The 12,587-nt window shown below is 45.6% G+C and overlaps 1 pseudogene; it reads left to right on the forward strand.

Moving 5' to 3' along the window:
* Positions 1–987: 987 nt before the first annotated feature.
* LOC134360779 (eukaryotic translation initiation factor 4 gamma 1-like) lies at positions 988–5,001 on the forward strand (annotated as a pseudogene).
* Positions 5,002–12,587: the final 7,586 nt, after the last annotated feature.

The raw sequence follows: 12,587 nt of genomic DNA on the forward strand, positions 1-12,587 counted from the left end.
GAACTCTCATGTAAATTCAAGGGTAGTTATTATAACATTAAAAGTGCAAACCAAGCGAGCCGGTTAGCTCAGTTGGTTAGAGCGTCTGGCTGATAACACCAAGGTCCAGGGTTGGATCTCTGTACTGGACAGCCACCCCCTTCCACCTGCCCCCCAAATGCAAGCCATTACCTATTGAAGATTGTCCTACTAGCAATATCAAATTCAGAGCACTCAGAGATTTTGTCAAAGTCTAACATAAATGCGATGGTGAACCAGGTAAACTAATGATCCCTTCTAGGAAGCTGCTAAGAGAATATTAACTTGACCGTTCTCACTGCTGCCATCTTTTGGCTGAACGACAGTAAGAAATCTTAAGAAGCAAGTGAGGGAAAAAAACACTTAACATATTTCATGCCAGGCACTAGCTTAGGCGATTTCACATACATTATTTCATCTTCTACTCATAGCGACCTTCCATAATAGACATTGTCATCCTCCTTCGGTAAGAGAGAAAAGTGAGTGCAGCAGACACTGATGGTCATCACTCCAAACCAGAGTTTGTTCATCAGCAGACAAGCCCTTCAGAGGATCTGAACCCCACCCCAGACTAGGAGATGAATGCAGAGTGGTCGTGGAGCTGTCTGTTGTCCAGCTCACCAGGAGACTGGTTTGTGCCCGGGCACGGAATGAAATCCAGCCAGGGGAATCTGCCGGGGAGGACATGCAGGAAGGGTTTCCAGGTCTTCCAGACAGTCCAGGCGGCTCCGCGCTCTGCTCGGGTCGCGTGGGGGCGCCGGCTGCGCCTGCGGAGAAGCGGTGGCCGCCAGCGGGATCTGTGCCCGGGGCGGAAGGGGTTGGGGACCACGTCTGTGCGGCGGCTGGGGCTCAGCCGAGCCGACTGGAGGAGACTCAGGGCCCTCGGATTCCCAGAACCTGTAGGCTGCGATGTGGGCTTATTCTTAACCGAGGGGGTGCTGGGGGAACCCTGATGTGGCACCGGATGAAATGAACAAAGCTCCACAGCCCACAGTCCCCCCTCCTGCCCCATCCCCTGGACTCCCATAACACTTCTACCCTAGCCCGGCCCAGACACCCTGCTGGATCCCAAGTAATGATAATTCCTTCCCAGATCTCCTGCCCAGCCTCCCAGGGGGCTTTCTACATCCCCGGACAGGGGCCTTCCACGTATGCTGTCCCGGCACAGCAGTACCCTGTGCAGCCAGGAGCCCCAGGCTTCCATCCAGGTGCAAGCCCTACACGGTTTGGGACCTATGCTGGCGCTTACTACCCAGCCCAAAGGGTGCAACAGTTTCCCATTGGGGTGGCACCTGCCCCAATTTTGATGAACCAGCCACCCCAGATTGCTCCCAAGATGGAGAGTAAGATGATTTGAATTCAAGATCCAAACCAAGGAAGAAAGGATATCATGGAGGAGATCACGTCTGGGGCTTGTACTTCCTCCCCACCCACCCTTCCCTAGGCAGAGCTAAAGTAGAAATGGCTCTAGTAAAGAAGAGTTGTGGGACTTGGTAACCCTCTGTGTCCTGCAGACAGGACGTGGTCTGGAGCCTCAAGCTAATGGGGAGATGCCCCAGGTTGCTGTGATTGTCCAGCCGGATGACACGTTGCAGGGAGAAATCATTGGGGGCGGGTCAGGACTGCCTGGCCCAGAGCACAGCCCTTCAGAATCCCAGCCTTGGTCACCTTCTCCGACGCCATCACTACCCCCAATCTTGGAACCGGGGTCTGAGCCTAATCTTGCGATCCTCTCTATTCCTCTCTGTGACAACAGGGATGATACAAATGTCTGTAGAAGAATCAATCCCCTTCCCTTGTGAAACTGGGGAGCCATATTGCCTCTCTCCAGAACGCACTCTACTTGCTGAACCCATATTGGAAACAGAAGTGACATTAGCAAACTAGTTCCAGAATCCAAGTTCTCTTCCAGTCCTCTCCAGGTTCCCACCCCTCTGGCATCTCACACAGTAGAAATTCATGAGCCTAATGGCATGGTTCCATCCAAGGATCTGGAGGGGGAGTCAAGCCCAGAGCTGGCCCCTCTCTGTCCCCAGGCTTGTCCCTGTGCTCATTACTCCAACTGCCCAACCTGAGGGAATTGCTCAGTGGAACCCCCTCTCCACCAGCTGGACTTAAGCCCAATCAGTGAGCCAGAGGAGCAGGCCAAGGAGGTTACAGCGTCAGTGGCCCCCTCCACTGTCTTCTCTGCCACTCCAGCTGTGGCCCCTCCAGCTACTTCCCCTGCTCAGGAAGAGGAAGTGGAGGAAGGGGAAGAGGAAAAAGCAGGAGAAGCCGAGAGTGAGAAGGGAGGAGAGGATCTGCTCCCCCAGACAGCAATCCTATCCCAGCCCACTCGTCTCAGAATTTGGTGGCAGCAACAGCCACCCAAGTGGCAGTATCTGTGCCAAAGAGGAGATGGAAAATTAAGGAGCTAAATAAGAAGGAGTCTGTGGATGCCTAGATGCCTTCAAAGAGGTGAACCCCGCAGTACCAGATGTGGAAAATCAGTCTCCTGCAGGCAACAGTCCAGGTCCAGAGACTGAGGGCAGCAGTGTGCCCCACAGCCTGACGAAGCAGGTGAGACCTGGGACTCAAAGAAAGGCAAAATTCACAATGCTAAGAACATCCCTAGGGAACAGAAGTATGAATATAAGTCGGATCAGCAGGAAGTCTCTAAACCTTGAGGAGAAAAAGTGCTATGATGGTGAGTTCTTGCTTGGCTTTCAGTTCATCTTTGCCAGGATGCAGAAGCCAGAGGGATTGCCCTGTATCAGTGATGTGGTACCAGACAAGGCCAATAGGACACCACTGTGGCCACTGGATCCCACCAGGCTATAATGCATAAGTTGTGGCCCAGACTTCACTCCATCCTTTGCCAACCTTGGCCAACCAGCCCTTAGCAACCATGGGCCCTCAGGGGGTAGGCCAAGTGGGGAGCTGCCCCAAGGGCCAGCTGGCCTTGGACCCTGGCACTCACAGCAGGGCCCCCAGAAGGAACCATGGAAGATCACTGCTACACTATTAATGACTGAAGACATAAAACTGAACAAAACAGAGAAGGCCTGGAAACCCAGCAGCAAGCAGATGGCAGCTGATAAGGACCAAGAGGAAGAGGATGCAGATAGTAGCAAAACCCAGGACCTGTTCTGCAGAGTTCAGTCAACCCTGAATAAGCTGACACCCCAGATGTTCCAGCAGCTGACGAAGCAGTGACGCAGCTGGCCAGCGACACTGAGGAATGCCTCAAAGGGGTCATTAACCTCACCATTTCAGAGCCCAACTTCTCTGTGGCCGTGTCAACATGTGCCCGCTGCCTCGTGGCACCTAAAGTGCCCACGACAGAAAAGCCAACCATGACTATGAACTTCCGAAAACTGTTGTTAAATCGATGTCAGAAGGAGTTTGAAATAGACAAAGACGATGATGAGGTTTTTGAGAAGAAGCAAAAAGAGATGGATGAAGCTGCTGCGGTGGAGTTTTGGGGCCGCCTGAAGGAAGAGCTGGAAGAGGCTGGAGACACAGCCCAGTGGCGCTCTTCAGAGAATATCAAGTTTACTGGGGAATCGTTCAAGCTGAAGATGTCAACAGAGGCAATAACGCATGACTGTGTGGCCCAACTACTTAAAAAACCACAATGAAGAGTCCCTCGAATGCCTTTGCCTTCTGCTCGCCACCATTGGGAAAGACCTGGACTTTGAAAAAGCCAAGCCCCAAATGGATCAATATCTCACCCAGATGGAAAAAATGATTAAAGAAAAGAAGACATCATCCTGCATCCACTTTATGCTGCAGGATGTGCTGGATCTGCGATGGAGCAATTGGGTGCCACGCAGAGGGGATCGGGGTCCCAAGACTATTGACCAGATCCACAAGGAGGCTGAGATGGAGGAGCATTGAGAGCACATTAAAGCGCAGCAGCTCATGGCCAAGGGCAGAGACAAGTGTCAGGGTGTCCCTGCAGGCCCACCCATCAGCGGTGGCCTTCCACTTGTGGATGATGGTGGCTGGAACACAGTCTCCATCAGCAAAGGTAGACACCCCATTGTCACCTCATGACTCACCAAGATCATGAAGCCTGGCTCCATTGATTCTAACAACCATTGCTCGTGAGCATGACGGACAACTGCTGCACCAGCTGTCTGTACCGGACACCTCTCCTTTCATACCAAGGGCTGTATGAAATTCTGGAACTGGCTGAGGATATGGAAGTTGACATCCCCCACGTGTGGCCACACCTAGCAGAACTGGTAACACCCATTCTGCAGGAAGGTGGGGTGCCCGTGGATGAGCTGTTCAGGAAGATTACAAAGCCTTTGAGACCCCTGGGCAAAGCTACTTCCCTGTTGCTGGAGGTTCTGGGATTCCTGTGTAAAAGCATGGGTCCCAAAAAGATGGGGACACTGTGACGACAGGCTGGGCTCAGCTGGAAGGAACTTCTAATGCATTCGCCGCTGAGCAGAAGGTGGAATCCACCCTGGGAGTGGGGTCAGGAGCCCAAGGCCAGGGGCACTCCCCTCTGAGGCGCTGAGCAGGCAGCTGGAGAAGCTGCCAAAGGAAGGCGGCAGTAGCCAGCAGGTGTCTGACTGGTGGCAGCCAACTGGAGTGAGCAGCAGATAGCATCCAGTACATAAGTTTGAGCCCTTGTGACAACTGTCTGCTACTCTGCAGTTATTTTGAGACTTCCCTCCAAGTGGATGTTGTGGTGCTGAAAGCGCGAGCGAAACTGCTGCAGAAATACCTGTGTGAGGAGCAGGAGGAGCTGCAGGCACTCCATGCCCTCCAGGCCCTTACAGTGGAATTAGAACAGCCCAACAAACTGCTTCGGATGTTCTTTGATGCCCTGTGTGACGAGGACGTGGTGAAGGAGGACGCCTTCTACAGCTGGGAGAGTAGCAAGGACCTTGCTGAGCAGCAGCGCTGGGGCATAGCCTTCAGTCTGTCACTGCCTTCTTTGAGTGGCTTTGTGAGGTGGAGGAGGAGGAGGAGTCCGACCACGACTGAGGTCAGGTGGGGCCAGGGACCTGGAGCCCCATGGATATGCGGATGGCCCAGCCAGATACCTGGACTGCAAGGTGGCGGCAGCAGCAGCAGTGACATTGGGTGACTATAGTGCGATGTGTCTGAGCTAATAGAGTGGCTGAAGAGGCAGGATGGCTTGGGGCTGTCTGGGGCCCCTCCAGGATGGTGCCAGATGTCTCTCTCCTCCCCCTGGGGCATAGAGATATATTATATATAAAGTCTTGAAATTTGGTGTGTCTGGTGGGGGAGGCTCCATCACCTGCCCCTGGGATCCTCTTTTATTTTCTGAAAATCACTCTTGGGACTGCTGTCCTCACTGCTGGGGACGTATGCCCTAGCACCTGCCTGACCCCTGCTGCTGCCTGGGCCGGGGAAGGGGGGAGGCACAGTGCCTGTAATTATTCAAACATGAATTCAATTAAAAAAAAAAAAAAAAAAGAGCCAAGCAGAGATATATATTTTTTCTGCCTCTGAACATTATTATTCATATATAATCATGAAACTGGCAGTCATCTTGGCACCCTGAGGCGGGGCCAGCCTAAACCAACAAACCAGTATGCTGAGAATGGCACAATGGACAGATGGAGAAAACCTTGTTTCTTGAGGACATCACTGAGCAGCTGCTCTAATGCTAGACTTCTTTTTATGTGAGATATTAAGTGTAATTGTGGAAGTCATTTTTGTCTTGGATTTTCTGTTACTTGAAAGCAAAGCATCCTAACCATTTCACTGAAGCTGAGTAAAATTAGTCTGCAAGTACAAAGATTTGAGTCCAGTATGATATGCCATTATCTACCTGCTTCTTTCTTACATACAGAAAAGAAGTAGAAACTCTGTGTAAAGAAAGGTTAAAAAATATCAGCTCATACCTGGCCAATGGAGAGTTCAAATTCTTAGGAAAGGAATATGCAATTCTTGACTGGATCTTGAAGCAAAAAAAAAAAAAAGAAAGAAAAGATATAAAGAGGGCCAGCCCGTGGCTCACTTGGGAGAGTGTGGTGCTGATAACACCAAGGCCATGGGTTCTGATCCTGTATAGGGATGGCCGGTTCTCTCACTTGGGAGAGCGTGGTGCTGACACCACCAAGTCAAGGGTTAAGATCCCCTTACTGGTCATCTTTTAGAAAAGAAAAGAAAAGCTATAAAGGACATTATTGGGACTATTGGAGAAACAGGAATGTGGACTATAGAGTAAATAATAGGGTAGCTTACAGTGTGAATCCTAAACTTTCTGAGTGAGATCATTTTATTTGGATGTATAGGAAAATGCCCTTGTACTTAACATCTAAAGTGAAATGTTTTTGTTTTGTTTTGTTTTTTTAAAAGAGGTTTAGAGAAAGAATTCACAAGCACTAAGTTTTCTCATAGAAATGCTATAAGAAGGGGAGAAGGGAAATATTTCTTTCCTCCTTGACAATTGGGAAAATTCATTGTTCAAATTTACTCTTAGATAGATGGATGATTGGGGTTGGGGAGAAAATAAGTTAAAGCAAACATGGCAAAACTTTAATGATTGAATCTAGGTAAATGGCATAAGGGTGTTTGTTCATTGTAGTATTCTTTAAACTTTTCTAAAGGCTTGAAAATTTTCAAGATAAAAAGTTGAGAAATATAAAAATGTAACTTTCAGTTACTTAAAAACATGACTCTCACATAAATATAAAGTAAGAAAATGCCAAAGGTGAATCTAGGTTAAAGATTTATTTAACTCATTAATAAAGGGGACCAGCTGGATGGAAAAACTGGTTCCAAGGAGAATTTTAGAGACTGGATATGTATATAATCACTGGGGTAATCTAGGGCCCAGATCCCTGTACTGGCCAGCTGCCAAAAAAAAATCATCACTGGTAAATGATTGCTAAATTAGATATAAAACTGGTTAATTTAAAATAAAAACTGTAGCCTTTAGAATTATATTTTCTATTAGACAGAAATTATTTACATCTGTACAGGAAAAAATATTATTTGCAAATATCAATCTGTTTAACATTTAACTACACGGACTCTGGGTCCTAAATGTACATTCCCCCAGAGTAGGGGCTCTCAAAGTGGTGTCCAGTGACAGTTGGTGGGGAGTGTCCTAAAATCCTTTCAAGAAGACTGCAAGGTCAAATTATTTTTATAGTAATACTAAGACATTATTTATCTTTTTAAAAAAAATTTTATTGAATCTAAATTGAATATACATATTTTGGGGGTTCAACATTGAGATATGGTGATCAAATCAATATTACTGGCATATATATTGTTACAAATTGTACTTATTCTTTATGCCCCTTGTCCAATCTCTCCCCATCCCCCTCTCCCTCTCCCCTGCCCCCTCTAATTACCCTAGATTTCTTCTCTCCTCTGAAAGAATATGGTTACTCTGTTGATTTGTTCCCTAGATGATCTGTCCAATGCTGAGAGGTGTGGTCAGGTCCCCCAATATTATCATAAAGTGGATGCTTCTTCTGTCACTCTGAAATGGGCTTTGTGGAGAGAGACATCCTCTTCTTTTCTTTATCTCTGCTGGTGACTCTCCTTGTGTCAATGTACTCCAGTGGCTGGCGGACCATCTGCATGGTGGTTGTGGTGTCTAGCTGCTTTCGTGGCAGCCATGGTTATTGTGGTGGCTGTGGTGGGCCACCCACATGGAGGTAATGTTCTTGGCATACTCTTTGGCACTGGTGGTATGCCTGGTTGTGGGGACTGTCTGGTCCCCAGCTCCAGACCATGGGACCTCAGTCAGGCCCCAAGGTGTTGGTGCAGTGTGCCTGGTTGTGGGAGGGGGGTGCAGCCCGCAGATCCATGCCTCAGGTCCCCAGGCAGGCCCCAAGGTGCTGGTGGTGTGCCTGAGCTGGAACTAATTTTTTGTCCTTTGCTTACTTCTAAAATGGGGGAATTTCCTGCAGGAACCAGTACTTGAGCTCTGTGATTTAGCTAAATTGCTGCTTTGCTGCTATTTCCCTAAAGAAGGCTTTTTGTGCAGCTCAGGGTTTAATGATTGACCTTATAGGCACTGCCAGCTCTCCAGAGACCCGGTGCAGCTGGGTTGTTAGAAGTTCTGATCTGGGCCTGAGTTTCTTCATTAAACTGCATCCCGTGCAATTCTGCATTCCCAAGCAGTCTCTCTGAGTGGTCCTGCACTGACTAGGGAGTAGACTGGCTGTCCTTGCTGTGTCCCAGTGTTCCCCCAGTGGGCCCGTCTCCCCCACCGCCCGTGCTCCAAACACTTCCCATGGGATAGCCCTGCCCTGGTCCCTTGAGCTGACTCACCGGCCTCTGAGTGGCTCTCCTTTTTCAGCTGTTCTGGCTCCTCGCTCCTGCGTGGGTCCACAGGAACCCTATTAGTGGTCTTGCTGTCCTGAGGGCCACCAAGGCCCTCTTCTCCCCTGCTGCCTCCAAGTAACTTCATCTGAAGGGCACAGCTGCGGCTTCTGCTGGTTCCTACTCTGTGCGCTCAGCAGCTCGAGACTTAAAATGGCTGCGGCCCGAAATGCTCCAAGCAGTTTTTTCTTTCTCTCATCGTGGTGTCTCTCACTTTCAGGCACTCAGTAGGTCTCTCCTCCTCTTCCCCTGAGCCCCAGCTTGGCTGATGTTACATTTTCACAGTTGTAAATTGGTTGATTTGTGAGAGAGAGTGACTCTAGGGACCATCTATTCTGCCATCTTGACTGTAACCCAGACATTATTTATCTCTTTCACTCTCCTTTTCTCATCTGTGTACAGGGGAGTTTTCCAGAGCCTACACGTGACATTGCAGCAGATTGAAAACAGAAGCCAATGAGAGAATCCACCCATCTTTGAGTAGGACAAACATTTAAAGAAATTTGCAAAAATGTAAAACAATGCCATCCTGTCATTAATTTTTTATTTTTGAAAAATGCCATTTTTAAAACATGTTAATGTGAAGTTTATTGTTGCTATTTTAAAATGAGCTAATAAATATTTTTAAATCTTGTCAGAATTTCTAATACAGTAAATATTTGTTGCAATAACCCATCTAAACAAAAGCTCTTTGAAGCTCTCAATAATTTTTAGAACGTGTGAGATTCCAAAGCCAGCATGTTTGAGAACTATTGAGGCAGGACAGAGGAGGGACACGTCCCAGGGAGGCCACTCAAAATATTCAGACGGGATCAGCCAGGGACTGTGCACCAGGCAGGACAGGAGGGGCAGAGGCAGGTCATTAGGAGTTTCCACATGGGATGGAGAGGATGGAGAAGGTCGGGGGCAGCCTTCTCTGTCTCTGGTGGAGATGCTTGTGCACTTGGCAGGTACCTTCGCTTGGAAATAAAGCGAATACGTGTTCTGTTTCTCTGTCTCTCTCTTCCTTTCCTTTTGCTGGTCCATGAAAGATTCTTCTTTCATGAATCAAGAACCTGGATATGCCTTCTGGTAACACCACTGCCCCAGAAAATCAGATAATCGATGCCAGAGCTTCCTCCAGTATGACTTTGAAAAGATACATAGTCATATTTTGGCTTTATTTCCAAGTTATATATAATTTTTCTTAATAGAAAAACAAGTTGTTAAATAAAATAGAAGTTAATTGAGTTTATTTCCACTGTAAAAAAGTAAAAACTGATCAAATGGTATCAGATTGAAACCTGGATATCTCACATGGCTTTCTGTGACTTGCAGTCATGACTTAGGAGGTCATTCTACTGCAAAATTCCTAACAACCTCTGCTTTTTTAAGATTCTGGAATAACCACTAGTAATATTTTAGTTTATATCCTTTCAATCCTATTTCTATGCCCATCAAATTTATAGTTTTGTTGCCATCTAGGGTATCCTTCAAGACTGGTGAACTGATCTACCTCATTTTTAAAAAAATAGCTACGATGATATTTCATCTTATGGATGTGCCACAGGTTTTTTTCTTTGTTTTTTAAATCTACACTCCCATTCATGGACATTTAGATTCCACTTTTTCTACAATACAAAGACATGATGATTGTGTGTGTGTGTGTGTATACACATAAAATATACAAATATGTATACACACACATATATAAATATATATTCCTGCATCTATTCCATTATTTTTTATGGGGAAAGGTTTTTTACTCCAGCTTTCTATGCCAGACCAATTGATCAAAGAAAAATATGCATGAGAAAGGTGTCAAGTGGTAGCCATTTGTGTATGTAAAAGCCCCAGAACCCCAGCTTCCCAGGGTGCTAGCAATAGGGAAAAGACATTCCTTCGCCCCCACTTCTCACTCCTCCCCCATGCCAGGCAACAGAATAGTGTTGCCCTACTCCATCCACACAAGAAATGGCAAGTTTATTCTACAGCAGATCTTTTCAGTTCAGTGATTCTTCACAAGGATGGTACTGCCCCCTAGAGGGAAATTTGGAAATTTTTGGAAGTCTCTGTCTCAATGATTGAGATTGGGGGTGGAGGGATTTGCATAGGCATCACTGTCATTTAGTGGGTGGGGGCCAGGGACACTAGACAATGTGCAGAACAATCTTACAATGCAAAAGTGTTTCTCACCTCATGTGAACTTCTAGTGTTCCTCCCACACATTCACGGAGGATAAAAACCTGTTTACAGTTATTTCCGAGCTTAAACCTAACTTTGTTGTTGGTTACAGCATGGCCTTGTAACGCTAAGGTCAAGAGTTCGGTTCCCCAGGCCAGTCAGCCACCAAAGCAAAAACAAAAACAAAAACAAAACAAAAAAACCTTTGTTTTCCATATTAACAAAATATTTTTGCATGGTTTTACTAGACGCTGAATTTTCTGGGTATGTACTTTTCAAATATAGGAAAGATTGGACTTTACTTGGTCCAAGATTTTATTTAGTTACTCACCACTTTGGAAGACCCTTTCTCTGAAGGAAAGTCCAGTTACAGTATTGAGTCTGTGGTAAACCCTAACAGTTTCTGTATACATCTGTATCCATCACTATTCTACATAAAGGCCTGAGTATCTCACTATTCCTTACACTTTCTAGTGTTACCATGTTAACTTATACTATTTTTATTGTCAACCGAAATTAAGGCTGTTGAGGCAAAGGATTTTTAGAGAAGTTTATTGGGAACCAAATGTGAGGATCCAGCAGGGAAACACAAACCAACAGAGTTGGAAAGTGCTCCAGAGTCTGCTACAGGGAAAGGCATTTTATAGGGGAGCTTGGAAAGAGAAGAAGCTTTGGATAGAGTTGTCCTTTTCCCATGGAATACAGGAATCACAGTCATGGGTTACTGATTACAGCACGGGAACTATAAGCATCTACAGGCAACCTCAAGCAGAAGCTTCACGCGCCAGCTATTCCTCACAATATCCAACTGGCTTATTTAGAATCAACAAGTTATACATTAGTCAACAAATCAGCAGTTCACTACATACATGGTTTATATTAACAAGATGTCAATGTTGAGTCCAAGAGACATCCCAAGACAGTAAGTTTTGGAAAACCTGCTTCATTTTGATCTTTTCCTTTGATAACTAAAAGAATCTGCTCTGACCAGGTCAGTTAAATTAGAGTACCTTCCAAGATCTGGGATAAGTCAGTAATCACACCCACCTTTCCTGGAAAATGTTATCATAAGAGTATTTTACTTAGAAGCAGCCATAATGGTGCCAGAAAGCCATAAAATAACTTAGAATACTTCTTATGACCCCTACCCTAGATTCCTGCATGTAGGATGTAACCAAGTAACAATCACAAATCTATGATCAACCTGTAGAAAGCCTGATGAAGTAATTAGGCAGGGCTGTCTTTCTCTCTCTCCTTTTACCCTTCCCTCTTCTTGTGATTATAAAATGCTAAGCTCTGTTGGCCCTCTTTAGAACATATTTTTCTGGGTTACCTGATCTACGTGTCTCCTCACTTGCAATCATTATAGTAGCTCAATAAATTCAATAAAACTTTATTTATGACATAAATTTTTAAATTTGGATTTAGCCAGAGGGTCATAGTAATAAAAAGTTTATCCCATTATGTACTATTGGCTCAATAAATTTATGTATTTGGTCTCAATCTATTTTTAGGTCAACACCTTCATCATTATCATAAATTATTTCTTCTCTTACTGCTCCTGTATCATTCAATTTGAGCATTATACTGATTTTTAAAATTGTGTGTGTAGTAAATAGAGTGTTACAACATATTTATCACTGAAAGGAGGCTCAATAAGAAGACAGTATTTTATGATACTGAACAAAATATCCTACCTTAACCTAGCCTAGCCTGAGACATCTCTCTTCCAAAACACAGCTTTGGTTTTGCTTTTCCATAATCAAAAGACTCATTGAAGTGGTTTTCCTGAATCCAAAGAAATCCCAAAGTCAATTCAAATTTCTCCCTCTAACAATTATTACCGTGTCTCATCTCCCTTTCTCCTCCTGCCTCCAGTTTTCAAATATCTATGACACCTTTCCCAGACTGGACTCAGAGTTTCCTTCTAAGAGAAAACCCTTTTACTCTTACACATTAGACTTCCTCACGGAATGTGAAAGTGATAGGGCTGGATTCTATTCATCACAGTATGTTCTGGTACATAGAATGTGTTCGATAATCATTGGTTGAATGAAAACTTATGGAATTTGAACATAAAAACCTAACTGAAGGCA

Source organism: Cynocephalus volans, chromosome 12, assembly GCF_027409185.1.
Source record: "Cynocephalus volans isolate mCynVol1 chromosome 12, mCynVol1.pri, whole genome shotgun sequence".
NCBI lineage: Eukaryota > Metazoa > Chordata > Mammalia > Dermoptera > Cynocephalidae > Cynocephalus > Cynocephalus volans.